The 27,866-nt window shown below is 40.1% G+C and overlaps 1 protein-coding gene and 1 long non-coding RNA gene across 5 annotated transcripts in view; one reads left to right on the top strand and one right to left on the bottom strand.

Moving 5' to 3' along the window:
• SYK (spleen associated tyrosine kinase) overlaps window positions 1-16,930 on the bottom strand; it is a 189,887-nt gene extending 172,957 nt beyond the window's left edge. For 2 of the 4 annotated variants that reach the window (XM_089677146.1, XM_089677143.1), the window contains exon 1: window positions 16,817-16,920. The gene's annotated coding sequence lies outside the window, so the exon portion shown is untranslated. The other 2 variants (XM_089677147.1, XM_089677144.1) reach the window with 2 other exon arrangements.
• Window positions 1-27,866, top strand: part of LOC149462265 (uncharacterized) — a 60,230-nt gene that overhangs the window by 11,705 nt on the left and 20,659 nt on the right. The gene's annotated exons all lie outside the window — the stretch shown is intronic.

Below are 27,866 nucleotides of genomic sequence, written 5' to 3'. Positions count from 1 at the left end.
TTCTGTCCCTGCAGAGAGCTCCGCTATTATATTTGACATTAAAAAGTATAGAGACTGCAACATTGTATCCATTTGTATCCATTCCGGATATAGATGTTTTTATTCGGATACAAATAGATACAATGTTGCAACCTTTATACTTTTTAATGTCAAATATAATAGCGCAGCTCTCTGCAGGGACAGAAGTAATTACTTCGCTATTATATTTGCAGGCCGTAGATGGGGCGAAAATCGAACAATTTTTTTACCATTGGTGGTAACGTCGGCCCATTGAACAACCGATTTTTTTTTTTTAAAACGGTCAGTTTTCGCCCCATCTAAGGCCTGCATTTTTCTTTTTCTTATTCTTTTTTTTTATTCTTTTTCTTGCAGGTCATGGCTCATGTGCAGATTATTTATCTGTTAAAAGATAAGCCAATTTGCCGATCATTGCAGCTAAAATCGGCCGATCTGCAAAATCGGCCAATTTTTATCCAAATTTACCAATTAAAAAAAGTTGCAAAATTCCCAAAAATGGCTGACCAATTAACCCACTAACGGGCTGAAAATCAGCCAATTTTTTTTGCGGACGATTTTAGACCCATGTAAAGCAGGCCATAGATGGGTCTAAAATCGGCCGATTTTTCTGCCGAAAAGAAAATCGAACGATTTTCGGGCTGTTAGTGGGTTAATTGGTCAGCTGTTTTTCGGGATTTTGGCACATTTTTTTTATCAGTAAATTTGGAACAAAAAATTTTCAACTTTACTGGTAAACAAAATATGCTAAAATCCCAAAAAATGGCTGACCAATTATCCCAATAACGGAAGAGGCCCTTGTCCCCATTAACATGGGGACAAGGTGCTTTGGGGGGGAGCCCCCCTTCCCCAAAGCACCCCCCCATGTTGAGGGCAGGTGGCCTGGTATAGTTCAGGAGGGGGGGCGCTCGCTCGTCCCCCCCCCTTTCCTGACCTGCCGGGCTGCATGCTCGGATAAGGGTCTGGTATGGATTTTGGGGGGATCCCCAAGCTGTTTTTTTTTATTTCAGCGTGGAGTTCCACCTTAATATCCATACCAGATCCGAAGGGCTTGGTATGGATGGGAGGGGGGACCCCACGCTTTTTTTTTTTTTACATTCAGCTGTCAGTGGGGAACCCCGCTGACAGTTGAAACATTAACACATGGCTGTCGCTCCTACAATCCCGCATGAGTTATGTTATCAACTCATGCAGCATTTTAGTAGTGAAAACCAATGCAGCGCTCATGTTTCAGCTGTCGGCGGAGTTCCCCACTGACAGTTGATGTAAAAGTATTGCAGGGAATTATAAACAATTTGTAAAAAACCCGGCGTGGGGTCCCCCCTCCCATCCATACTAAGCCCTTTGGGTCTCGTATGGATGTTAAGGGGTAACTCCACGCTGAAATTAAATAAAAAACAGCATGGGGTACCCCCCAAAATCCATAACAGATACTTATCTGAGCATGCAGCCCAGCAGGTCAGGAAAGGGGGGGGGGACAAGCGAGCGCCTCCCCCCCTCCTGAACCATACCAGGCCACATGCCCATACCAAATTATTCAAACATTTGTAAACAGACCAATTAACTGAAATGGTTTGGCATTTGTACCCCAAATATGACGTTCCCTGAGGCGTTGGTAAACCGAGGTACGCCTGTATTAGTATTGCAATCCTTTGTATTGGGATACATAGAACCAACATACATCTGAATTGGCAACATAGCACAACATTTGTGTCACATTGGAGATATCTGGCTAGTTATACTGAACTTGCCCAGGGACCTAAGATTGATTCACAGCACAGAAATACAGGCTGGGTTAGCAATGTAGCTCCGTGGATTAGTGGTTAGCACTACTGCCTCACAGCTCTAGGGTTGTCGGTTTGAATCCCAACCACGGCAAGGAAGTAGTATGATCTCCGTGTGTGGCTGTCTTCAAATAGATGTTCTGGCAACATCTTTGCTTTCTGTCTAAGTGATCCCTAAAATGTGAATTAGAATGAGGCCTTGTCTGTTGAAACACCTTCAAAGCTGCACCTTATGTGAATGTCATACAATGGGGTAAGATAAGAGCCTGGAGCACTAATAGATTTGATAATGATGGTTTACACTCAACCCACTTTTGTGAAGGATTTGGCAAGCAAAGAGCTGACAGAGAGAGAGAAGAGCGAGCCAGTGAGATGAAGAAGAGTGAGCGAGAAAAACATACTGAAGAGTGATAAAGAGAGACATACAGAAGAGCGAGCCAGTGAGACAAAGAAGAGTGAGCGAGAGAGAAAAGACTTGGTTGGTGAATCCACACATCAAACTTGTCACAAATACTGGTATGGATTTTTCCACCAAATGCAAAGCAGACCGCACGCCTTCAAAGATTTATTTCCTTTGTTAATTTTCCTGCTTCGTTCACACTATATGCAATTGAAAATTACTGTTTAAGTTGCCAATTTTACTGTGTTTTCTAGAGAATTACTAACTAGTTGTGTTTTCAATTGTGTGTAGCATTGCGATTTCTATTTGAGTCTAGATGTTAAATTGCTAATAAATGGCCAAAATCTTCAAATACCTTTGAACTCTCACTGCAACAAATGGCGTACGTTAATACATTCACATTCACATTCATTATATCCAATATCAGGTACCATGTCAATTCACAAATCGCACCTGAAATTGCACACCCTGGATGCGACTTGTCATGCGATTGGCATGGCCAGCAACTTGCCCTTTGCATGGCAAATTGCACACAATGTTACTGGGGGCTAACACCACTGTCACATCTAATCCGATGCGGCAATTGCCCAACTTACAGTGAAGTTGCACGAGTTCACAATCCAATTGGATGTGAACAGAGCCTACAGTGGCCAATAGGGTGCGACTTGGTCTACGATTTGCAAGTCGCCTGTAATGCCAATTGCATGGCAATCGCAAACAATGTTACTGGGGGCTACCCGGTCACATTAAAGCAGATTTTTAAGTGGTGTTATTGACACCACAGTCACATCATGTGACTTGCATAGAAGTTGCATGATTTCAAAGTTAGGGTACATGGTGATTTCAACTGCAATTTGCAAGACAATCAACACCGATCTCTCAGCAAATTGCATGAAAAGTAGTGTATTCATTACTCTATTATTACTTGCGGCTCCAACCAAGTTTGAACCACAACAATATGAACGCTCCAATAGCGTGCACATTGAGTGGGACTTGGCATGTGATTTGCACAACATGCAAGCTGTAAATCGTCTGCAAAGTCGCACCCTATTGTCTGCTATTAGAGTGACCACATGGGTGCGTTTCAAACACTGATTTCTATAGTAGTACATGTACTACTTTAGTGGCAATTTGCATAGAGATCTGTGTCAGATGTCTTGAAAATTGCATTAAAATGGTCAACTTTACTGTAAGTCGCAGGATTTGTAAATCAGCTTTGCCCAGAGTGTAATGTTTGGTGATGTTTGATTTCTGGAGTGTTTTGCCAATTGATGGGAAATTCACCATACTAGTCAAATCGATTTGTCATTTTCAGTATTGCATACAAGATGTGGTCATGTGACTGTCTTAACTCATGCGAGAATCTGGAGGGAATTGTGACCATAGTAGCAATAAAGGTTCCAATTGGGGTTCCCTTTCACATCCCTGCTCAATGTTCTGTTGTATGCTGCACACGTACATTTCACTGTATATTTCTTTCTGATTTGTGGGGCCTGTATACCAAGGGTTAATGCAGGTAGGAAGCGGATTCATCAGGTGAAAACACTTTCACTGACCAAATTAAGGTCAGTGGTGGGTGTGGCTTCATTGGGTGTGGGGCCTTGTTTGGCGTGCTCCAAATACAACCTAGCTTATATAAAGATGTGCAGTAGGGAGTGATTTGGCCTGTTACTAGGCCGGGTGGTTTGTGACTAAGTCCTTGCTTGTAGTGGTTTGGGGGAAGAAGAGATTTTGTGCTGAATTGCCCCAGACACCACTCAGGCTGTGTTTGGAAGTGGGCTGGAAATGTTTGCATAATTTTGGCCTTGTAAAGTGTGTTTGTGTGTTATTGCACAATGATTGTGTTTTTTCTCTTTGCATTGAAAGCCTCACACATGTCAATCGTTTTGTTTAAAATCTGCCCTTGTTTTAATTTTGCTTGCTTATTTAGACTCCAATGCATTTTTCTGACAAACCTGCTGACAAATGTATGTGTACGCGATTTATAGAGGTGGGAGGGGATTTGTAGAGGTGCGAGGGTTTTTTTTCACATGCTTTGTTTTCTTGATATTTTGATCTGAAGACTTTTTTTTGTGAATGGATCTTCATACTAAGTGATTGTGTAAGTAAATCCTATGTGCATGAAAATGTTACTTGATTCATCTTCCCCTTTGTTTCCTGCTATAACCTGAGCACACACAGTTCATTAGAAGTATCTTTAGATTGTAAGCTCTTATGAGCAGGAGTGTTTTCTTTTTGCCACATCAATCCTATTTTTGTGACTCACCAAGATATTGACTGTACCTACTTGTTCCTGCTGACCAAATAAATGACGATATATTTGATCAATAAATATTTGACCGATGTTTTTGTGTTTATTTTATGTTCAATATATGAACAACCTTAATAGTTACTTTGTATACTTATATAATCTGCTCAAATGTAGCTTGTAAGAGCGTGAATATGCAAGTGGGTGGAAACTGGCTTTTTCAAAACCAAAAAAAAAACCCCACTTGCACCACAATATTGTTATGTACTAATGAATGTCACATTTACTGTGCAGCCAGCTACAGGTTTTCTACAATTCGATTTACAGTAATAAAATAGTCCACACTTTGTTGATTTTTGGCCTTTGGCAACAAATATTAGCCAAGGTTAAAAAAAACAAATCAATAAGAAACACACATTTGCGAAAGCTATCATAGCCGCACATAAAAATGCGCGATTGCAATCAAATAAGCACCAAACAGGTGTCCGCATGGAGCATGAACGGCTATCCTGGAAGTCCGTCATCACGTGCGCGCGCACCCGGAAGTGGTTGTGGGGAGTGTAAGTGGATGACAAGTGGTTGGAGGTTTTGTGTTGGTTGAAAATTTTGATAACTTTATTGGCATTTGGACATGGCGAGAGCACAGTTCTCAACTGAGGAGATGATTTTTATATGTAAAGTAAGTGTGGCCATTGCAAATATGTTTATAACATGTGAGGGACAAGTAATTGCAATTTTGTGGGTGGGGCCTAGCAGAATCTCACTTGGCACATGCTACTTATCTGCACATTAGCTCCTGGGTATTGATGGGTCAATGATATTAACCACTTGCCTACTGGGTACTCCTACCCCCTTCCTGTCCCGGCCAATTTTCATCTTTCTGCACTGTTACCCTTTGAATGACAATTGTGCGGTCATGCCACATTGTACCCATCTTAAATTTATATCAGTTTTTTTCAGACAAATAGAGCTTTCTTTGGGTGGTATTGACTTGCTGCTGTGAGTTTTACTTTTTGCTCGATAAACCACAAAATAGCTCATAATGAATAAAAGTCTGTTTATATTATAACATTTGGTAAACTGGTAATTTAGCAACACTGATGTGCGTTGATGAGGCGGCACTGCTGGCCACAGGTGGGCGGAACTGTTGGGTGGCACTGGTGGGCACTGATTATCGGGGCCGACCCCTGCTTTGATAACTGCTGGTTCTCGGCAGTACTTTCCACACATTCTGATAGCGTGATGAAAGTGCAGCCAAGACCCGGCAAATGCATTTCCCGGTGATCAGCGTGTCATTGGACATGGCTGATCACATGGTAAAAAGCCGCTGTGATTGGCCTTTACCACATCACGTGATCAGCTGTGTCCTTAAGACACAGCAATCACGGAGAGCGTGTTCTGCCAGGATGTCATATGACGCCCTCCCAGAGCTGCCTGGATGCAGTGTAGCGTTATTCGGCTATCTGCGGTCGCCCAATAGGTAACCAGCTAGGCCTTCATGGCTAATCTTTGAATATCTGGACATGTATACTGCGTATAATGCATTACATTCTACAATGTGTTGGTGTACATGGTATTACAGTGTGCAATGCGTTGCTGGATTCTGCATGACAGTGGACAGCGTATCACAGTGTGCAATGCGTAGCTCCAGCCTGCATGACAGTGTACAGTGCATTACAGTCTACAATGTGTGGGTGTACACGGTATTACATTGTACAGTGTATTACAGTCTACAATGTGTGGGTGTACACGGTATTACAGTGTGCAATGCGTTGCTCCATCCTGCATGACAGTGTACAGTGCATTACAGTCTACAATGTGTGGGTGTACACGGTATCACAGTGTGCAATGCGTAGCTCTATCCTGCATGACAGTGTACAGTGCATTACAGTCTACAATGTGTGGGTGTACACGGTATTACATTGTACAGTGTATTACAGTCTACAATGTGTGGGTGTACACGGTATTACAGTGTGCAATGCGTTGCTCCATCCTGCATGACAGTGTACAGTGCATTACAGTCTACAATGTGTGGGTGTACACGGTATTACAGTGTATTACAGTGTGCAATGCGTTGTTCACTGCAGTGTGCACTAAAGCATTTTACACTCATGCACTGTACACACTAAAGCATTTTACACTCATGCACTGTACACACTAAAGCATTTGACATTTTTAGTGTGCAATGCGTTAGTGTGCAATGCCTTGGACAGTACAATACATGTGCATACCCTGAAAAAGGGTCCTGCACATTTTTGGCCCGGATGCGGTGCAATTTGAGGTGTGCAAAATGTTTGTCTCTAATTGCAACGCACATAAATTGCATGTGATTTGCCCAGGAGTGCGGTGTTAGACCACAATGCATGTATGTGAAGCCAGAATAAAAGGATGTGGATTTTGTCTATTTTTACTTGCGCATGTTAACATTATGTAAGTGCATTTTTTTTCTGTTTAACATGCTATAGAAATGCAACATGCATTTGGATGGAGTGTTTTTGTATGTGCATTTTGGAAGTATTCTAAACACACATTGACCCTAGGGCCACACCATATCTTATGCAGGCCATAGATGGGTCGAAAATTGGCCGATTTTTCGGCCGAAAATAAAATCGGCCGATTTTCGGATCGTTAGTGGGCTATTTGTTCGGCCGTTTTTCGGTATTTTGGCAGATTTTTTTTTCGGTAAAGTTGGAAAAAAAACCGGCCGAATTTGCCGATCGGCCGATTTTCGCGGCAATGATGGGCAAATTGGCCGATTTTTTACTGATAAAAAATCTGCACATGAGCAGTGACCTGCAAGAGGAAGACAAAAAGAAGAAAAAGAAGAAGAGGATGAAGAAGAGGATGATGATGAAGAAGAGGATGATGATGATGAAGAAGAGGATGATGATGATGATGAAGAGGATGAAGATGATGAAGAAGAGGATGAAGAAGAAGAGGATGATGATGATGAAGAAGAAGAAGAGGATGATGATGATGATGAAGAAGAAGAAGAAGAAGAGGATGATGATGATGAAGAAGAAGAAGAGGATGATGATGATGATGAAGAAGAGGATGATGATGAAGAGGATGATGAAGAAGATGATGATGATGAAGAAGAAGAAGAGGATGATGATGATGATGATGAAGAAGAAGAAGAAGAAGAAGAGGATGATGATGATGAAGAAGAAGAAGAGGATGATGAAGAAGAAGAAGAAGAAGAAGAAGAGGATGATGATGATGATGAAGAGGGTGATGATGAAGAAGAAGAAGAGGATGATGATGAAGAGGAGGATGATGATGAAGAATAAGAAGATGATGAAGAAGAGGATGATGATGAAGAGGATGATGATGATGAAGAAGAAGATGATGATGAAGAGGATGATGAAGAGGATGATGATGAAGAAGAAGAGGAGGTTGAGGAAGAAGAAGAAGAAGAAGATGATGATGAAGAAGAAGAAGAAGAGGATGATGATGAAGAAGAATAAGAGGATGATGATGAAGAAGAAGAAGAAGAGGATGATGATGATCAAAATGATGAAGAAGAAGAGGATGAAGAAGAGGAGGATGAAGATGATGAAGAAGAAGAGGATGAAGAAGAAGAGGATGATGATGAAAAGAAGAAGAGGATGATGATGAAAAAGAAGAAGAGGATGATGATGAAGAAGAAGAAGAGGATGATGATGAAGAAGAAGAAGGATGAAAAATGAGAGGAATTCCAGTATGGCAAAAAGTGTCCCTGCAGAGAGCTCCGCTATTTCTTTGACAGTTCCTTGACATTTACAGCGGTTGCAACATTGTATCTATTTGTTTCCGAATAAAAACATCTGTATCCTAAATGGATACAAATAGATACATTGTTGCAACCGCTGTAAATGTCAAGGAACTGTCAAAGAAATAGCGGAGCTCTCTGCAGAGACACTTTTTGCCGGCTGTAGACGGGATGAAAATCGGCCGATTTTTTTTTTTACCATTGCTGGTAACGTCGGCCGATTGAACAACCAATTTTTCATTTTTTAAAAGAAAAATCGGCCGTTTTTCTCCCCGTCTATGGCCTGCATAAGCATTAGTGTGCCTGGGGGAGGGGGGGACCTTTGGCCTTTCCAAACACAGTAGATGCTCCAAGAATGTTTCCTTGAACTCTTGAAATGGTTAAAAAGGAAAGACACTCTAGATAGCCTGCACTGAGAATTGACTGTCATGATGACGTGTCAATGATTATTTGCTCTCATTTTTCAGGAGTGGTACTGCTTGCGGTTGAAGCTGGTAGAAATCCACCTTCACGTCCTCCACTCACCTTCACTCGTGGCCAGTGGATATTTTGTGGCCCCAGGCAAGAACTGGCATCGAGGACCTGCATAATGACCCTGGCATGCCAGAGGTGGTTTGGAAGCAGCACAGCAATTTGACCATCCCTTTCCTCTATGTTGGTTTTAGGGGTGCAGAATTGCTTCTCGTTCGTGAACGGACTGTCGCCGGATATCAGAGTCCCCATATTTTCAAGATATGTTTTAGCCATGTTGGCTTATTTTTATGTTATTTTCCAAGTGTGTCGCACCTAACCGCACAGTAGTGTGGTGCCATGCGTATTTGTGGCTGGGAATGGGGCTGTTTTTAATAGATGTGTGTAGGTGCAACAACGTTTTCATCATGGTACCTGCGCACATCTACATAGGGCATTGCATTTCTTTGCTGTGCTGGAAAATGTGTGTTCTTGCATGCGTTTCTGCACCACCAATGGTGTGAACAAGTCCTAAGGGCTGGTTCACACTATAGAAACAGTCTAGATGTGTTCCTGATGGGTTTTTTTCATGCCCTTTTGGCATGCATGTTTAGTGTGTTCCAGTACATTTTGAATGCGTTTTGGACATGTTTACATTGCATTTTTATATCCCTTCCACTTATTTTTTTCTATTTTCTTTGTATTCAATGTAGTTAGGGACATGTGCGTTTTAGTACATTCAAGGACGTTTCAATGTGTTCCAGTACAGTTCTGTGCAGAAACAATGCAGCGTGGTCAACTTTGTTTACAGCACCTGCAATGCACTGAAAATGCAAGTGCTGATGTGAACTATGACATTGACAACCACATAACCTTCTTTCTGTGCGTTTGTGATGCCGAAAAAAGCAACTGAAACACATGTAGTGTGAACTGGCCCTAAAGTTTATTAGAGGTCAGGGAACGGGACTGACCAGGAATTGTGAATTCAATCAGACTAGTGGTGAGATACAATCAGCAATTGTATAATAATGTGAGATCTGAGCTGTAGCTGATAGAAAATGAGACACATTCACTTGATCAGTAAATAGATAGTTAAAGAGTGGGGCGGTGATCCATAGATTTGCATATGGGACAGGTGATGACGGGGTGGGGGAGGGGGTCAAGTTGTATAAGGAGACAGATTTAAAAGAGAAAAATGTTACAATGAAATATACACGGCATGAAACTTGCACATTTCCTAATTGGCAGAAGAGTACATTCATCCACTTTCTAGTCATTAGGCAAAATCATAATTGTTTGATCAATATTCCTGGCACTGACACAACCCAGAAAATTGATCTCCATTTTTTAAGGATGTAGCCATGACTGGGATTAGAACCCATGACCCAAGTGCTGTAAGTTCTGAGCTCTAACCACTAAACCACTGTGGGAGACACAGTTTGAGTTATAATGTAGAATAGTTCCATTGTTTGATAGAGCGAGCGCTGGTCAAATTATATAGACTACTAAAATGGTATTACACAAGATAAATATAACCACGAACAGTAGTGCATGAACTCGTGAAAGGTCATCCACCCCTGTGACAGTGTACTACACTATTGAGCACCTTTCTGGCTCCTGTGGCTGAGCTAATTCCTCCCCAGGACCATTTGGGCACCCACCCTGATGGATGGATGGATGGATGGATGGATGGAGCTGGATGACTAACCCATAACTGCCAGCATACCGCTGCACCCCCAGATGTGTGATGTGTATAACCCATGCACATTAATACTTTTGTTCTGGTGAGTGTAGACCAGTCCCAAGGGTGGTTTACCTTTCACAAGTTCATGCACTACTGTCCGTCACGGAGAGACCACACGTGCCATTCATAGGCACTCTCTGAGTTGGTACTCTCACACCAAGGACATTCCATTATTCAGGAATGATTCTATGAACTTATTTTAGCACCATTTACAATATTACATCATTGTTGCAATTCTTTGCACTTTTTGGTTTTTACATGCGTTCATTATTGATCACATGCATTTATAGCGCTGCACTTGTCTTTACCATAGAATAGTTACGTGATTAAAGAGAATGAAGATATATAATTATATTAGGAAATTAGAAGTATATAAATTATTTGAGATATACGTGTGTAAATGTTTAATATTTGAGTACAGAATGTATGACATTCATTAGTAAATGCATTAGTTTCCTGATCATTTTGGAGACACAGCAAGAAAATAAATAGAAGAAAATAGAAAATTCTAATACAGGTGTATTTATTACATTCTACGAATTCTTTTGCCATCATGAAAACGCCAATGTTAATAAAGCCCGCGCTTGTGCGCCATCTAGCGAACATATCCGGTATTGTACCTAAAAATGTGCCAGTGATAGCAAAGTAGTCAATAGACGCTCGTCAATGAGCTTGCTAGACGCTGGTCAGACGACTGATTGATTGACCGGAGTCTGCCTGAATGGTCAGTCTCTGCTATTACACTCACATCTTAGTGAATCAGGGCCTTTGAGTCTAGAATATTGCACCCTGCATGTGAAGTGGCGTATCTGTGTAAGGTATTCAACCTACAACAGCAAGACTGACATTGTGGATTTGGGGTTTTCATGAGCTGTAAGCCATAATCATCACAACTATAACAAATCACGGCTTGAACTATCTTGCTTTGCATGTAATGAGTCTATTTCATATGTTAGTTTCACCTTTTAAGTTGCATTACTGAAATAAATAAACTTTTGCATGATATTCTAATTTTTCGAGTTTCACCTGTATCTGAAAATTGATCAATCCTGAAGTACTGACAGCCAATCTAATTTCTTGAGGTCCAAGAATGTCAGAACAGTACAGATATCCCCCAAATGACTCCGTTTTGCAAAGTAGACGTATTTCTTAACAGGCATGGCAAGTTTTTTGAAGTTGTTTTTTTTCTCTTTTTTTAAGATTTGTTTTTCATATTGCACTATGACCAAACTAGTATAATGTTACCATAGTAACATTGTACTACTTTGGGGAAGTGATCAGTATTTATTTTTTTCTGTTGTACACAATTTGCTTATAGCAAAGAATTACTTTTCTATAAGCACGCATTTACCGGAATTAAATCGATTCATTCAGGGTTTTTTTGTGATTAGCTGTGATTTGGCCATGGCTAATCACATGACACAGCTGGGCTGTGATTGGCCCAGCTTGTGAATGTGATTGCTGTGACCATTCACAGCTAGACAGACTTGTATACAATGGATGGCATGAAAGGAAGCCATCCATTGTATACAACTGTCATGTGACCTGATGCGATTGGTCACACCAGGTCACATGATACTGGCAACGGGGTCAGTACACAGATCTGTCATTGGCCGTGTCCGAGGTGCATGGCCGGTGACAGATCGCACCGCACCTAGGCCCTGCGGGCAAACGCACTTCGCGTTCCAGAAAGGACGCCATACGGCGTCCACCCAGAGGGATGTGCTGTTCGCCCGGCTGCCATCTAACTATAAGCTGGGCAGCAACTGGTTAAAGTAGATCTATAGGGAAAACTTTTTTTTTTTAATTTTGGATAGAGCAAGGGAGTGTTATAATCCCTGTCAATTTTTTTTTTTTGACATCTGTGTCCCATTGCAGAGATTTCCCTTCACTTTCTTTCCCATAGCTCAACAGGTAGTGGTAGGAAATCCATGCAAATTAGGGGAATTCCTTGGGGGCCCCCCAGGTCACCAGAACTAACATATCCATATGAAGATTTCATCTCTATTACTATTATGGGCATAACCAAAAAAATGTGGGGATTTTCTATTACTTTCACTTTCAATGATAATGTAAACAGGACAAATAGAGAGGGTGAATCTCCCTAATTTATTTATTTATTTCAGGTACTTACTGTATATAGTGGGAACACAGACAGCATTAAAAACGGACCCGCTTCCTAATCCCTCTCCACTTTGTCTTTAGTTATACTTTGTTTCTTTTTATATCTAGTTCAGTTTTGCAGTCCAGGAAATTAGTTGCAAATTGTGTTTCTATTTTGCAAAATTTTGGGAGTATTATAAAACACTTTTTCTTTTTTATATATTTATTTATTTATATAACTTGAACCTGTTTAGTGAAAATGAATGCTAACACGTAATAAATAACACAATATGTACAAAAAAAATGCAATATGTTCAATCTTGTGGAAATAAGGGTGTGAATAAGGTGCAGGAGGGCAGTATTTTCAATAGGGATCAAGAACAACTTAGCAGAAGTTCTTAACTTATAACTTATTCGCAAAAGCATTATCTTTACTGAAAGAGTAGTTGATGCTTGGAATAGACTTTCAGAAGAGTTAGTGAGTTGGTCAATAGTAAATGGATTCAAATGGATGCTTGGAAAAAATATATGTAGATACTCAGACCCCCCCCCCCATAAAAAAAAATCAGGCTTACCTTTTTTCTGCAACGTTAAAAAGTATTGTTTTTTTTATTTCAGCTTTGCCTGTTATTTTTCCAGTTAAAGTGTTACTACTGTAAAGCCAGGACCTTGCATTCACTATATCTGGTCTCCCACAGTACACACAATGTGGAAATGCATATAATTTAGTAAGTATAAACTGCTAAATACCTTTTCTCATCAGCAGTCTTGTGACTTCAGCTGAGCACTGGTTAAAGCTCTAGGAGGATGCAAAACCCCTGACCCTCTGTCTGGACAGTGCAGATTGGTCCTGTACTGATCACATGCACTCTCCCAAGAAAAAAAAACCCTCTAGCAATACACACTAAACTGAGCATGTGCATGTGGCTATGGGTTCAGTCTGTCTTATCATTTGAACAAGAGGAGGGGCAGAGAAAACATTTTTCCACAATGCAGAGGATTGCTTATTGCTGTGTGTGTCTCTATTGCAGATAATAGTTTCTTTATTTTCACTGGTGCCCACTGTCACCACATAAAGTGAGGGCAAAAGGAAAGAGCTGTCCCCAGAAATAGAAGTAAAGGTAAATATTCTAACAGGGATGCTTGTTTCAGGGACAACTGTCCAAAAGGGAAATTTCCCTCACTTTGGGAGATTTCTTTCAATTTCCTTTTGTGTCACTGGGACAGGAAGTGAAGGATAACTCCCCATTTGTACACAGACAACAAAAAAATAACCTGGTAGGGATTTTAACCCTCTACTCTATCCTACACTTACCAGTTCCGTGCCGCCCTATAGCAGAAACACTGCTACAAAGCAGCACGGATGAGCAAAATCACGTACATATACGTGATTTTACAGTTCCGGGTAGGGGCCTCGGCTGTCATTCACTGGGTCCCGGCTGGTGATTACTCGCTGGCACCTAGTGATCGCTGAGTATCTCAGACGGGGGAGAGACCTATATGTAAACAATACAGATCTTTCCTCTGTCAGCTCCTGCACACTCCTGCACACTGCATAGCAGAGCCATACAAAGCAGTGTGCTTAAAGTGAAGCACACACACAGCCCCCAAAGTGAAACAGCACACAGCACATAGTTAACCCTTTGATCACCCCAGATGTTAACCCCTTCATGCTCAGTGCCATTATAGTACAGTGCCAGTGCTTTGTATTAACACTGATCACTGTATTGGTGTCACTGGGGATGTCAGTGACACCAAGTCAGTTCCCCCGAGTATCAGAATACCCCCCGCAGTCCCGCTATAAGTCGCTGATTGCCGCCATTACTAGTAAAAAAAAGAGAACACATTTTGGCCCACATTTATGACGAAATTTGATTTTTAAATTGTTTGTATAACAAGCATGCTTTACTGCATATACAGACTGATTTTACTGTTGTGGGTTTAACAACACTTTAAGATCAAAATATAATGCACATACCTGATCTTTTTTTATAGCTTATATTGTTTATAATATGCATACGGTACTTTTGTTTCTAATATGCATGGGGTACTATATTGTTTCTAATATGCATACGGTACTATATTGTTTCTAATATGCATACGGTACTATATTGTTTATAATATGCATACGGTACTATATTGTTTATAATATGCGTATGGTACTTTTGCTTGTAATATGCATTCATTACTATATTGTTTATAATATGCATACGTTACTATACTGTTTATAATATGCAGACGGTACTTTTGTTTATAATATGCATAGGGTACTATATTGTTTATAATATGCATACGGTACTATATTGTTTATATTATCCATATGGTACTTTTGTTTATAATATGCATACAGTACTTTTGTTTATAATATGTATAAGGTACTATATTGTTTATAATATGCATATGGTACTATATTGTTTATAATATGCATACAGTACTTTTGTTTATAATATGCATACAGTACTATATTGTTTATAATATGCATATAGTACTTTTGTTTATAATATGTATAGGGTACTATATTGTTTATATTATGCATACTGTACTATATTGTTTATAATATGTATAGGGTACTATATTGTTTATATTATGTATAGGGTACTATATTGTTTATAATATGCATACTGTACTATATTGTTTATATTATGCATACGGTACTATATTGTTTAGAATATGTATAGGGTACTATATTGTTTATAATATGCATAGGGTACTATATTGTTTATAATATGTATAGGGTACTATATTGTTTATATCATGTATACAGTACTATATTGTTTATAATATTTATAGGGTACTATATTGTTTATAATATGTATAGGGTGCTATATTGTTTATATCATGCATACGGTACTATATTGTTTATAATATGTATAGAGTACTATATTGTTTATAATATGTATAGGGTACTATATTGTTTATAATATGCATAGGGTACTATATTGTTTATAATATGCAAAAGGTACTTTTGTTTATAATATGCATATGGTTCTATATTGTTTATATTATCCATAGGGTACTTTTGTTTATAATATGCATAAGGTACTATATTGTTTATAATATGCATAGGGTACTATATTGTTTATGATATGCATACAGTATTTTTGTTTATAATATGTATACAGTACTATATTGTTTATAATATGCATACGGTACTATATTGTTTATAATATGCATATGGTACTTTTGTTTATAATGTGCATACAGTACTGTATTGTTTATAATATGCATATAGTACTTTTGTTTATAATATGCATAGGGTACTATATTGTTTAGAATATGCATAGGGTACTATATTGTTTATATTATGCATAGGGTACTATATTGTTTAGAATATGCATAGGGTACTATATTGTTTAGAATATGCATAGGGTACTATATTGTTTAGAATATGTATAGGGTACTATATTGTTTATAATATGCATAGGGTACTATATTGTTTAGAATATGCATAGGGTACTATATTGTTTAGAATATGCATAGGGTACTATATTGTTTATATTATGCATAGGGTACTATATTGTTTAGAATATGTATAGGGTACTATATTGTTTATAATATGCATAGGGTACTATATTGTTTAGAATATGCATAGGGTACTATATTGTTTATAATATGTATAGGGTACTATATTGTTTATAATATGCATACGGTACTATATTGTTTATAATATGCATAGGGTACTATATTGTTTATAACATGCATAGGGTACTATATTGTTTATAACATGCATAGGGTACTATATTGTTTATATTATGCATACGGTACTATCAGGGGCAGACTGACAACTCATGGGGCCCCCGGGCAATAGGGGATCATGGGGCTCCTGTGTCCTTGCCCAAACTCAAAAAAGCCTATGAAAAAGGTACCAGGGACATCTCATGGGGCCCCCTACTGACCCCGGGCCCTCAGGCAGTGCCCGAGTTTCCAAATGGTCAGTCCGCCCCTGGGTACTATATTGTTTATAATATGCATAGAGTACTATTACAGGTGGCACTGCTCCTTGCATTGTTTAAGGAATAAGGCTGTGTTTTTGAGATGCCTATATAGTAGATTAGATAGAATAGAAGGGAAGCGATAGTAAATGAAAGGAAATAAGGTGTCACACTATTTTATGCTGTGGTTCCCATGCATACCTAAACAGCAGATGTGCTCCCAGAGAGAGAAGTCAGGGCATGGTTGAGTGGCACAATGCTGGTAAACAGAGGAAATAAGTTGCTTCATGTCGAAACCAGAAACTTCAGGCACAACCTATTGCTTTGCTCGGAATGTTATTGCTGCCTATAGAGACTTTTCTGTATTTCCTGTTGCCCTCGTACAGTACCTTTCTTCTTTCAGTTCACAAGCGCTGCTTCTATGTCTCCCCATAACAGGTATGTTCCTCTTCCCATCTGCAGTTTGCTTTCCTGACACTTTTCATGCCTCTGTTACACAGAACGTTCATTCAGAACAGAAGCCAGAGTACACTTCTAGACACTCCTACTTTTTGTTCTATGAGTAATGAACTAAAAAATGGTAACCAGATAATGGCATGATTCCAGGAAAGGCTTCAGTGGAGTTCAAAGTCACCCTGACAGGGAAGTTAAAGTTTAGCCCTGAACATGTTAACATAGAAAAGTAGAATTCATCCTAAAAGTGACCCCTTAATTATAGGCTGAGCCTGCTTGGAAGAGTCAGAAAGATCTCCCTGTAATAATTACTGATTGTGTGCCTGTTGATCTGTGAGTTTTCTGTGTTCCTACTGTCCTAAGGCTGCATTCACACATGAGCATTTTGTAGCTTGAGGCTGGGTTCACACTGATGTGGTGCGGATTTCGCATCAAATTCCGCACCGCATCACAATCACACCCCGTTCATGTGAACTGCTGCAAGTGTGTATGTTAAGTTACCAACACCCTGAAATCAGTCTGCAAAATGCACACAAATCGCATGTGATTTGCACAGGATTGTGGTGCGGTTCCTGTGCGAATCACATGCAATATACCGCACCGCAAACTTAACTCAAACTTCAAAAAAATCTATTTTTCTCTATGGTGCTTGATCACACCTGATCATGCGAACAGGCACCATAGAGAACAATTGATTTTTTTAAGTTTGAGTTTTTTTTGGAGCTTTAAGCTTCAAGCTTCAGGCTGAGTTCACATATATGCAGTGCGAACAGGCAACATAGAGAACAACTGATTTTTTACGTTTGAGAGTTTTTGGAGCTTCAAGCTACAAGACGTTCAAGTGTGAATGGAGCCTTATAGTGCAATTACCCTTTAAGGTGGGCTGTTATCAAATGGCAATTGCTAGATTCAAGGAATTTAATAGCTATAATTAAAGTTTATTTATACTAAAAACATTTTTAGTCACTTGCCCTCCAGAGGATCCACCCCCCTGACCAGGCCATTTTTTGCAATACAGCGCTGCGTTATTTTAACCGACAATTGCGCGGTCATGCAGCGCTGCACCCAAATAGAAATTTACATATTTTTTTCCCCACGAATAGAGGTTTCTTTCGGTGGTATTTGATAGCCTGTGTGTTTTTTATTTTTTGCGCTATAAACCGACAAATAAAAAAAAAACAAAAGTTTTTTACTTTTTGCTATAAACATCCAGTAAAAAAATTTTAAAAATCAAATTTCGCCATAAATGTAGGCCAAAATGTATTATTTTTTTTTTTCTTGTAATGGCGGCAATCAGCAACTTATAGCGGGACTGCGGGTAGCATTCTGACACTGGGGGGAACTGACTTGGTATCACTGACATCCCCAGTGACACCAATATAGTGATCAGTGCTAATAAAAAAAGCACTGACACTGTACTAATGGCACTGGGCATGAAGGGGTTAATATCTGGGGCGATCAAAGGGTTGTGTTCTGTTTCACTTTGGGGGCTGGGTGTGTGCTTCACTGTAAGCACACTGCTTTGTATGGCTCTGCTATGCAGTGTGCAGGAGTGTGCAGGAGCTGACAGGGGAGAGATCTGTATTGTTTACATATACACTGTGTTCCAAAATATTATGCAAATGATATTTTTCTCATTTACCTAAATAATTGATGTAAATAACAGTCAGCATAATTCTCATGTTATCAACTATTAAGAGTACAATTCAAATTTTATTGAACAAACCTCCTAATGATAACAGGATTTTTTTTAAACATAAAATACTTCCAATGCACTGTTCCAAATTATTACGCACAGTAAGTTTCAAAACACTTTATAGGTTGTAAAGAACTAAAAATTGTTATTTGTTGTGTTTGCAGCATATTTACTGAAATCAAAAGCTATTTCAATCAAACTTTTAACAACATTTTAACTTTTTAAACATTTTAACAGGTCACGTTACATTGTAACATAGGACCCCTTATTTGATAGCAGCTTCACAAGTCTTGCATCCATTGAACTTGTGAGTTTTTGGACAGTTTCTGCTTAAATTTGTTTGCAAGATGTCAGAATAGCCTCCCAGAGCTGCTGTTTGGATGTAAACAGCCTCCCACCCTCATAGATCTTTTGCTTGAGGATGCTCCAAAGGTTCTCAATAGGATTGAGGTCAGAGGAGGATGGAGGCCACACCATGACTTTCTCTCCTTTTATCCCCATAACAGCCATTGATGCAGAGGTATTATTTGCAGCATGAGATGGTGCATTGTCATGCATAAAGATGATTTTATTATGGAAAGCATAGTTCTTCCTTCTGTACCAGGGAAGAAAGTGGTCAGTCATAAACTCCACATACTTTGCAGAGGTCATCTTTACACCTTCGGGGCCCCTAAAGGGTCTGACCAGCTCTGTTCCCATGATTCCGGCCCAAAACATGACTCCACCACTACCTTGCTGACGTCGCAGCCTTGTTGGTACAGGGTGGCCGTCCACCAACCATCCACTACTCTATCCATCTGGACCATCCAGGGTTGCACGGCACTCATCAGTGAACAGGATTGTTTGAAAATTAGTCTTCATGTATTTTTCTGCCCAATGCAGCCATTTCTGCTTCTGAGCATTGGTTAGTGGTGGCCGAATAGAAGGTTTATGCACAGTCACAAGACTCTGGAGGACTCTACACCTTGATGTCCGTGGGACTCCAGAGGCACCAGCAGCTTCAAATATCTGTTTGTTGCTATGTAATGGTATTTTAGCAGCTGCTCTCTTGATCCGATGCATGGATCTGGCAGAAAGCTTCCTCAATGTGCCTTTATCTGCACGAACCCGTCTGTGCTCTGAATCAGCCACAAATCTCTTAATAGTGCGATGATCACGCTTAAGTTTTCATGAAATATCTAATGTTTTTATACCTCATCCAAGGCATTCAACTATTTCACTCTTTTCGGCAGCAGAGAGATCCATTTTCTTCCCCATATTGCTTGAAAATGGTGCTCTGCTTAATAACGTGGAACACCGTCCTTTAGTAGTTTTTCCTTAAATTGGGCTCACTCTAATTATCACAGGTGTCCGAGATTGTTTTCAGTGATCAAAAGAGCCCTGACACACAATGCCATCCATGAGTTAAACTGAAAAACAAAATATTTAATCTTTGTGACACTTAAATAGAATTTGCATAATAATTTGGAACACGGTGTAGGTCTCTCCCCCGTCGGAGATACTCGGCGATCACCAGTTGCCAGCAAGTAATCACCGGCCGGGACCAGGTGATTGACAGCCAAGGAACTGCAAAATCACGTATATATACGTGATGTTGCGTACCCGTGCCTCCCTGTAGCAGTATTTCTGCTATAGGGTGGCACGGAACTGGTTAGTGTAGGATAGAGTAGAAGGTTAAAACCCCTACCAGGTTATTTTTTTGTTGTCTGTGTATAAATGGGGAATTATCCTTCACTTCCTGTCCCAGTGACACAACAGGAAATTTAAAGAAATCTCCCAAATTGAGGGACAGTTGCCCCTGAAACTAGCATCCTTGTTGGAATATTTACTCTTACTTCTATTTCTGGGGACAGCTCTTTGCTTTTTCCCTCACTTTATTTGGTGACAGCGGGCACCAGTGAAAATAAAGAAATTATTCTCAGCAATTGTGACACACACAACAATAAATCTTGACATGGTATCTAACCCAAACTAAAAAAAACTAAATGTTGCCTAAAGATACACCTTAAAGTGGTAGTAAACCCTCTCTCATCACTTTGGCACATATAAATCAGCATTAAAAGCACTATTAATCGCTGTACTCAGATGTCACCATACTTGCTCAGTTTGCTTGTAATCCATCTCATTCTCTGTAATGATGTCACCGGCGCATGCGCATCTCTCCCGCAATTCATGGCACACTCTTTGTGCTGTCAGTCCATTGAGCAGTATGCCATGACCATCATATCTGCTCCCTGCAGCACTGCGCTCCAATACCACGAGACCACATTGTCAACCACAGAACTAGAAGGAGGCTTGGCTAAGAAATGATTATAGTAAGGGCTACATGAAAGGGCGGAAGTATTTTGTGCTACAGACACGGAAAACAATTAATTCCCGGGAGGAATGAATTTTCAAACATCTTAAACACAGTAAGGAACATGCAATTGGAGCTAAATTATAATGTATAATGCGTCAGAAGAACTTAATATAATGGCCTAATTAAAAAGCAGCATAGGAGGGAGAGAGTTTACTACCTTTTTAAGGCATACTGTATATGTGCACCATAAAAGGTAAACATGGCCTACAAAAATCACGTGAAAAATTAAGCAAACAAAATTTGGATGAGGTGGAATGCACAACATCACTGCATCACCCAATCAGAGAATGCTTTGCACTCATTCAGAAGATGCTAAGCATTCTCTAAACGGCGCCTGTGCTGAGTGGCCAACCTCCTGTATTCACAAGGTATCAGGCCTCTCAGCCTGGGACCCAGAAGCAAGTGTCGATATAATCTCATCCCAGTTTGAACTTCAGTTAGTTTGAACTTCAGTTCAAACTGGGACATCCAGTGGTACAGTTCCTTGGGAAGACCACAAACAAAAGGGTTCAGGGAGACCTACTCCATAATCCTGGGAAGTGGGGTTCAGCACCTCATGTTGCAGCCAGTCTTAAAGTAGGTACACTAGGTTATACAGCTACATAGAAGCAGGTTTAGTCAAATCAAAAGTACAGACACACGGCTGGCTGTCAAGGGAAGAGTCAGCCTCATCTCAGCCAGTATTTCAGCTTTTAACAGCTTTTAGTCACGCTGATTTTGGGCCCAAGTCAAAGTATGCCTGCTGGGGTTCCACAATCAGAAAAGGGACCAGCATATCTGCCCAATCAGATCCAGCTAACATGTCTCTAGAGACAATCTGCTCAAACAGCATCAGACAGGCATCAGCACTGTCCACCACTGTTATTTGTTGTAGGGAGCATAGCTTTCCATGGGTCAGCTGCTGTATGGGAACCATTGTAGAGCCATGCAGCTTGCTGGGTCACTGCATTTTTTAAGACCACAATCTGTCCAACCAGCAAACTGTTCTGCAGATGCTAGCCCTAACTGCTTGACTGGTTCTTCCATCTCTTTTGCTGCTGATTATCGCTTGTGCAGTTTTAGCCCAGTGCCTGGGACTGTCCTACACCCCTCCATATGCCCACTGCATCCTTCACCAATAGTGAGGATTGGGGGAAGTTAGGCATCAGTAAGACAAGCATGGGAAAACAAAAGTCTGTTTTATTTCTTTAAAAAAAACAGCTTTCTTTGGCAAAAAAATTAAAGATAAACAAGCTTGAAATGTTGGGTATCTATTTTAAGATGCAAATTCATCTATTATATTTTACCCAAAAAACTAGGCGATATATTGCATTTGTGAGTTCTAAAACTATTTTTACTGAAAATGTGCTCTTAATAAACTGTTGCACAAATAATGTGTGACATAAAAAAACTGGAGACAGCATGATTTAATTTTCCAGGATCTCTGCTTTCAGAAAATATATACTGTTTGGGGGTTTTAACTAATCTTCAGGCCACAAATGATTTTTACAATGTGTGCAAAGACACAAAAACAGCTCTGACCAAGTGAGGACTGACAACTCATGGGGCCCCCAGGCAATAGGGGATCATGGGGCCCCTGTGTCCTTGACCACACTCAAAGCACACCCAAAAAAGCCTATAAAAGGTACCAGGGGCAATTCATGAGGCCCCCTACTGACCCTGGGCCCTCGGGCAGTGCCCGAGTGCTCTAATGGTCAGTCCGCCCCTGGCTCTGGCGCACCCAAAAGTGCCAGTCTGCAATTTTCAAAGGGATTAGTTAGTTGTTTTTTTTTATGTGAGGACATTTTATGTAATAAAGCACTGACTCACTGAAGCTGCATTATTCTTTACTAAGCTCTCCACCAGCTTGCTCATATCAGTGTAGAAATTGGCAGAGGGCAGACTGGCCGTGGATACATCAGTCTCCACCGACACCTGGCTCACCGTTCCATCCTGCAAGTGATCTTCTACAGGGTCTCCAGTAAGCATCAGGGGTATTATTCAAGCTTCAACCCCTTCCGGCAAACTCACAATGTCTTTTTTGAAGCAGACCGGTATAGTCTCCCTCCACTTTAGCAGACCACGGGTGCAATTAGGCCAGGCTCGACCTTTGCGCTGGCTCAGCTCTCTTCACTATCTGTCGAATCTCCCTTTCCATCCATTCACTCCCAGGTATTTCCACCACTGTACACAGCTCCAGTCGACTACCTTGCTCCCAGCCCCACAGCCGTGGTGGCTGGGTCCATCCGTTCTCCATCTCTCATCAGTTTGCTTGCTAAGGTCAACCATGAGGGTATCCTGGATGAGCTGCCAAATATAGTGCTACCCTTATGAGGGCTGCTGTAAGACGTGGGCCCCTAAAGGTTGCCCTGGTCTTGCAACCCACCCGACACCTCTGACGCCCTGTGTTCAGACATAATGCACACAGGAAACAGTTGCACAGACACTTGAATGCAGTAATGCAGTTGAATTTTTACTAAGTTATTCAGTCAGTAAACAGTAAATAACAGTTACCAGAGTACCACCCTGCTGGAAATTCAAACCATGACCTCAGGTGAACTTGGAAGAGATAAACACAATACATCAAAGAGGGTCTCAAATATTGTCAGTAAAGGGGCCTCCGACTTCAGGTAGAAAAAGGAAAGAGGAAGACTTTATGATGGCAGTCTGCTCCCTCAAAGTCCTGATGCCACAGGTCCTGAAAGCAGCACACTCTGTATATTAAATGTGTGAGCTATGTTAAGAACAGTTTTAAATAGAGTCCCCCTTTAACATATGTACATGGATAAGTCCTGGGTCCTGGGATTGATGAGTATCAAGGAGAGTCCTGGTAGAAGGAATGTCCTGGGTCTTCAGCTAGCTCAATAAGGGCCCAAAGGATTTCTTTTCGACCAGCAATAATAGATATTTTATGTAGTTGATTCGAGGTAAAGGTCTCATACTTGTAAGTAGGTGTGAGGTATAAAAGGTGTCTACATGCAGTGTCCCTTAGTGAAGAGTGTACACAGTGTGGGCTTCTGCCCGCTCAGCAATCCTGATGATACTTCAGCTCAAGGTTTCCAGGTTGTCCTGGAAAGCTCCCGCAGAACCTACAATTGACGTTGGGCGCTCGGCCTAGCGCCTTGTGACACTGGGATTCCGTTGTGGATGAGATGGTGACGATACGTCTCGGTTCAGTCACATTTGCCGACAGGAAACTGCAGACGGATATTCTAGTGGATGGTCAATAACTCCCACGCCAAAGATTCCAATTCTGTCTGGACTGCATGGCCTGCTCAGCTTTCCACAGCAGCTTGATCCCTGTTTGCAGCTTCAGCCCATAGTCCAAAGAGGAAGAGCATTCTCCGGAGTGTGACTTATTTATTCTCCCCCAACATTCACCTCTCCTCCTCCAGCTGGCTGGAACCTGTAGTTCCCAGCAGCATCGGTTCCTGCCAAGTCTCTCCCATCCAGACTACATGTCCCACAATCCCCTGAACGCGATGAGATCCTCTTCTCTCTCTGTGCCATTAAACACAATGTCATTATTGTAACTGGACACTAGAGGGGGCATTAATTCAAGATAGTCATTATTATAAATGTCCGGCAGTGGCACAGATAGGTTGACCAGCACTGGGCTGAATATACCAGTGTAGGAGCTTTGGGTGACAATATCTGCCCTAATACCAGTTCTGAGTGGTGGAGGAGCTACAGGGCAACAGTATCTGGAGAGTGGAAGTGAGAAGTACATATGGCTTACTGGAGGAGACAGGAATGATCTGGATGTCCTGCTGATTGCTGTTACCCTAAGACAGTCCGTTGAGTCTTTTACTTATATAGAGTATCTGGGACTTGTATATTTAAAGGGACAGTTATATGTGAGTATAGGCAGTCCCTGAGTTACAAACTGCTAACCCGGGGACTGCCTGTATGTGAGCTATGTATGTATAATACTTTAAATATTGGTGTTTTACTGTAGATGTTACAACACTATTGTACTGCTTATATTTTAATGCTAGTTCTGAGAGGATAAGGAGCGAAGGTTGCTATGGTCCTGTATGTACATAGAATGTCTCAATAAAGAGGAGAACAATTTGAATGTCCTGCTGACCTGAAATGTGCATATTGGACTTGCTTGTAACTCACAGGTTTTTTATTTATTTATTTATTATAGGTACTTATACAGCGCCGTTAATTTACGCAGCGCTTTACATACAAATTGTATATTCAGATCAGTCCCTAACCCTCAAGGGGCATACAATCTAAAGTTATAAAAATCTATTTCTAAACTGAGAAGTGGGGAGGGGGGAGGGGATCTTTCTTTTTGACCTGTCTATGTTCTATACAAAAAAATCTGGAGGAAAGGGGATATCTAGAATCTCCTGCTATTCATATTTTTTTTTTATGAAAAGCATAAATCAGTTATTTAAAAGGGGTCATGATTGTCTTGTAATCTGTCCTGAAAATAGAGAGCACAAAGGTAGAAGCACTGTTGGATTTCTATGAAACAATCACAGACTTTGTCATTTTATTTTGTGGACAATAGATCACTGGCACAATTTAATTTACACCAGATTTGGTATATTTTGGATTTATATTTGCACTATTGTTTAAATTTTGTAAAGTTTTATTCATATATTTTTCATGTCACAAGCACTGGTTTCTAGCATTGTATTGGTTCTTTGATAATAAAAAATATCAGGAGATATCCATTACCATTTACCACCAAATGAAGGCCCAATTTGTCCTGAAAAAAAAAAGACTTAATTCACCCAGATATGTTAAGTAGATGCAAAGATACAGTATGTTCAGTTTTATCAACATAGACCAAGGCTGCAAGTTCAGGCTGTGTATATCCACTTTTACAGTCAAATTTGATAAATCCCCTGTATGTGTTTCTTATGTGTTACATTCACACATCATCAAAAGATATATACATTTCTTACCTTTCAGATGTTTTTTTAGGAGAAGGTTTCATTGCGGACTGCTAACATTTTTTAGCAAGTTTCATGCATTTTTGAACACGCTTCTCCTCTTCAACTTACAATACAATGGAGAAGCCTAACATCTAAATAATTACTTCTTTTTTAAGACACACAGATCTAGTTTACAACTGATGATAAGATCTGCTAGCATAGAACAGACATGGTTCATTATGGCAAACACAGCTCCCTCATAATTCAAAAAAGGTAGGCTGCAAATTTAAAATATTTTATTTAAAGTTGTAGTATGTTAATTGGAATGTGTAACATGTACAAAGTATGGGGTTTTCCCAGTTTGGCTGCAAATGTGGAAATACACTTTAAGATTTGTTTTACCTTCATCATTAACGAGTTAACATTACTCTGTGTCTTTTTTTGACTATCCTATTTTAGTAACTGGATATACTTTTGCATTACTAAGCAATCATCTTGCCCCATATTTAGATGGGTCCTATTTATCTGTACACTCAGCTAAGAAGTACTAAGTCAGGAAGAGGCAGCTAACAAGTCTCTACTTTAAGCAGGCCTTTCACAACCACATCATGTGTATGATGAGTTGTATACTTTACCAACACATAGACTTCACATGGCTGTTGGGATTCTTTACCTTTTCTAATTTCTGGAAGCCTTCTTCAGGTAGGTTATTTAATGACAGTACCCTTGTACTCTCCAGGCCACCGTGCATATTGATATATTCATGCCTTGAACCATGTTTTTGCTTTGTATGAAATTTCTGCTTTGCAAATGAGAACATTTTTTTATCATGAATATCTTGAAATGTTTATCTATTTTTATACAGAATTTGACAGCAGCAGTCTAGTTCAGTAAGTGACAGTTTCGAGGCAGAATGGTTCATCTCCTGTAATGCTTCAAGAATTTCCATGTGTGGTTAAATTGTTTGCCTATGCCTATTAAAACTTGAGATTTTCTTTCATTCAGATCTATTCTGTCTAAGAGCCCAATCTGCTGAAGAACATCCATCTGTTCAGACCATAATTTTCAGATCCGAGGTCTAAATTTAAACATTGAGAAGAGATACAGGACCAGATACATATTGCCAGTCAATTTCATATGCAGCCTTTAATACTAATGTATTTCCTGCCTTGTTTTTCCTTTTTTATTCTTCCTTTTAATTATAATTAGATATTTCTTTATAAAATATATTTTTAAAATGCTTACATTGAGGGACTATATTAGGCAGATGTATACTATAATGCATAATAGAACAAAAATCAATTATCAATAATAAAATCAGTACATGAAATTTACTAAGGATTTCCTGATCATTTCGGTCCAATTCTAAAACTAATAAAAATAAGTGTTAAAAGGATTGCATATATGACAAAGCAATTTGGCATGGAAGTTAAGGACTACATTACCAAATGGAAGTATTCATACCTTTTTTTGGTTGCTACATATAAGTTATTGACAATTATAATACAATAAAAATATTGTAAAAGAAAACATTAAGTGTTAATTAAAAAAATTGATATCTAGTCCTGGCTGGCAGCACAGCAGAGCATCACAATCTCATAGCAGCTCATTTTCCCCTGTGATTGACAGAGCACAGGGAAAGGGGAGAAAAGGAAGGCAGAACTTAAGCCAATCAGAGTTCTTGCCCTCCATGTTGCTAGGGGTAGCAACATGGGGGGCAAAGACTCTGATTGCCCAGCAAGGCTTAATCCCACACACCAGACCCATGGGGATACTAGCCTGGGGAAAAGAGGAACGAGAGAGGCCAGGAGCCAGATGAGAGAGAGCAGGTTGGGAGGCAGCAGAGTGCAATCTGTGAGCAAAGATTCCAGGGGAACCTACTAGGCACCAGGGACAGGTGGCCTGAGACCCAGAACTTCAGAACACAAGCCAGGAACAGGATGTTCAGACTGCCATCTGGAGCCAGAGACCCATGTGGACCACAGACACCCCACCAACTGCATTGTGGTGAAAGAGACAGCAGCCTGCACTCCGTCTGCCTCCAAGGGAGGATAAAC

The sequence above is a fragment of the Staurois parvus genome, unplaced genomic scaffold (genome assembly GCF_062004578.1).
Source record: "Staurois parvus isolate SC_StPar_1 unplaced genomic scaffold, SC_StPar_1.0 ptg000178l, whole genome shotgun sequence".
NCBI lineage: Eukaryota > Metazoa > Chordata > Amphibia > Anura > Ranidae > Staurois > Staurois parvus.
This window is presented reverse-complemented; position numbering and strand designations above follow the sequence as displayed.